This window comes from Oncorhynchus mykiss, chromosome 23, assembly GCF_057628025.1.
Source record: "Oncorhynchus mykiss isolate SJ-2025 chromosome 23, ASM5762802v1, whole genome shotgun sequence".
NCBI lineage: Eukaryota > Metazoa > Chordata > Actinopteri > Salmoniformes > Salmonidae > Oncorhynchus > Oncorhynchus mykiss.
The window spans coordinates 59,084,569-59,087,500 of NC_143044.1; positions in this window are offsets into that span (position 1 = coordinate 59,084,569).

A 2,932-nucleotide genomic window follows, 5' to 3' on the forward strand; every position below is an offset into this window, starting at 1 on the left:
GGGCTGCATGATAATGAGGACCAGTATTTTGATGGTCTGACAGGGCTGCATGATAATGAGGACCCGTATGTTGATGGTCTGACAGGGCTGCACCGTAATGAGGACCAATACATTGTTGAATCTGTTAGTGATGGATAGGGGACTGTGTTCCTTTAAGACAAGATCAGCTTGTGAAATTATTGTTAAGTTATTCAACTTAATTTTCCATTTTGGTTAATGATAACATATTATACCTCCTATATATAGATAGATATATACATATCTATATATATACATACAAACCATTTCTTCATGTTGTACAAAGTACATTTCTCACTTTGGAATTACATCTCCACATTACTTCAATTGGATTAGACGCAATTAAATCAATGAGGTGTACATGAGGTGTTGAAAGCAATTTAAAAGCTTTCATTCAATTATTAAAATGATGCTGTGTCATATTCGTTATTTAATTTCAGAATTATTTTTGAATAGAACAGGTTGGAACGAACCAAAGCGTCATTCTGGAACGAACCAATCAGATAGGTCCCATGTGTTTGTTTTACAGTGTGGTGCTCTGAAAACATCATGAGAGGCTTGACAAAGGAAATACAAGCCAGTCTCTCTGCGGTACTAACTCTCTGATGTGAGAACTGGTTAGTACGATAGGAGTGGGCTTTAAACTATATTGTGCTTAGGATTTAACGTTGTTTCTCTGACTCTGTGTTAGACGTTGTTGCTTTCTCCACTGTCGCAGCCGCTGGGCTCTCCTGTCCAATAGGAGTAAATGAGTATACACCTGTTCCAGAAGTCAGACAAAACATCTCGGTGGGATTCGGCGTCGGTTTTAGAGATAGAAAAGAATGAAGTGGATATGACAGCATAGCTAGCTGCAGCAAGACAGAGTTGTTGACACCTCTAGGGAACCGCTCTGTTCTGCACAACAACCACCTCTAATATCATCAACTAAAACTTTGAGAGACGAATGAATTCTGCCGTAGATTCTACATCCAGTCCAGTCCAGTACTGTACACATCCCTGAAATCCATGTAGCCAAGATAAGGAAACAGGAAATACAAAAAATACTCAGTCAGTAAATTATTTTAGACCAAAAAATATATATAAAACATTTAAATAAATAAATATAAAAAAATTACAAATAAAAAAGTAATTAAAAATTAAAATGGGAATTTGTCTCATTTTGCTTTGTGTTCTCCATGCTTCTATTGAAATGGGAAAAAAAGCTCATCATTCCCTGATCGGAGACTCGGTTAATTAGCAGAAACTCCATCCCATTTGTAAATAGTCCAGCTAACTTCCTGTTTCTTCTCAGCTAGAGGAACGGCGTGAGCTACTTCCTCCCTGTTTCATTGGGTGAAATGAAAGAAAGACGGGGCGTGCTGGTGTGATTCCATCCTCAGATCAGCAGAGGAACACGTCTGCCTCCAACATGGCACCCTAATCCCTACGTAGTGCACTACTTTTGACCAGAGTCCTATGGTGTCCTATGGTTAAAAGTAGTGCACTATAAAGGGAATCGGGAGCCATTTGGGACACAGATCCCATGTAGGACTCGCATGCAGAACACCACCCAGCCCGTCAGGAAATGAAACGACTTCCTAATTAGTTTCCTAAATCTATCTTGTCATCAGCACTACTTTTGACTAATCCCATTTATTTGGGGGGGGGGGGGGGGATAATGATCACATGCACAGCGTAATTGTCGACCCCCTCCCCGCTACCACCCCAGCATCAACATTCATACACAGGCATACCCCCCCCTGCTCTCTCCCCAGCCCCACCTCACCAACATTCGTACACAGGCATACCCCCTGCTCTCTCCCCAGCCCCCCTCTCCACTGACAATCTCTCCTCTTAAAGTAGAGTTATATTATCCCAGCCTCTAATTATCTAATTAAACAGGGAAGTCAGTAGCGTGTCCTGGCTTTGAAGTTCTGCTGACGGCCAGGGTAGGATTGAAATGGACCTGCCCTCCTCACAGTTTACACCTCAGTCCTGCTGCTATGGTGGGGCAGCCGGAGTCCAGGCTTGATCAAAAGCCTGCTACGCAGGACTGGAGGAAGGACAGGGGAGGGAGGCCAAGGGAGATAGAGGGAGGTAGGAGGAGGCAGAGGGAGGCGTGGGGGAGAGGAGGCGGGGGGTGCAGCAGGGTCCCCTACTGCTGGCCTGCTCTGATGATAAAGGTCAGCCCAAACCGTGCGGTTGGGGCCTGTGGTTTAACTTGCTTTTTGTTTTTAGGCCTCCCTCAAAGTCCAAGGTGGCCCCACTTTGGCTGTGTTCACACAGGCAGCCCAATTCTATTTTATTCACTAATTGGGCTTTTGACCAATCAGATCAGCTATGAAAAATATCTGATGTGAACATCTCTTCTATGATTGGTCAAAGCCCTGTTGAGGATTAATTTACCTGTTTTCATTCCAACGGGTCTTATTGGAATGATACCAGGGAAATCACCCCATCCACCCCTGGCCAGCTGGCTGTCCCTGTGTTGAACTGCCACTCTTCATGGGGAAGAAGATAGGAAGACAAGGTACAGTCTGCATTATCTCTTCATGGGGAAGAAGATAGGAAGACAAGGTACAGCCTGCATTATCTCTTCATGGGGACGCAGATAGGAGGACAAGGTACAGCCTGCATTATCTCTTCATGGGGGCGCAGATAGGAAGACACGGTACAGCCTGCATTATCTCTTCATGGGGAAGAAGATAGGAAGACAAGGTACAGGCTGCATTATCTCTTCATGGGGACAGCCTGCATTATCTCTTCATGGAGAAGAAGATAGGAGGACAAGGTACAGCCTGCATTATCTCTTCATGGGGACGCAGATAGGAAGACAAGGTACAGCCTGCATTATCTCTTCATGGGGAAGAAGATAGGAAGACAAGATACAGTCTGCATTATCTCTTCATGGGGAAGAGGATAGGAAGACAAG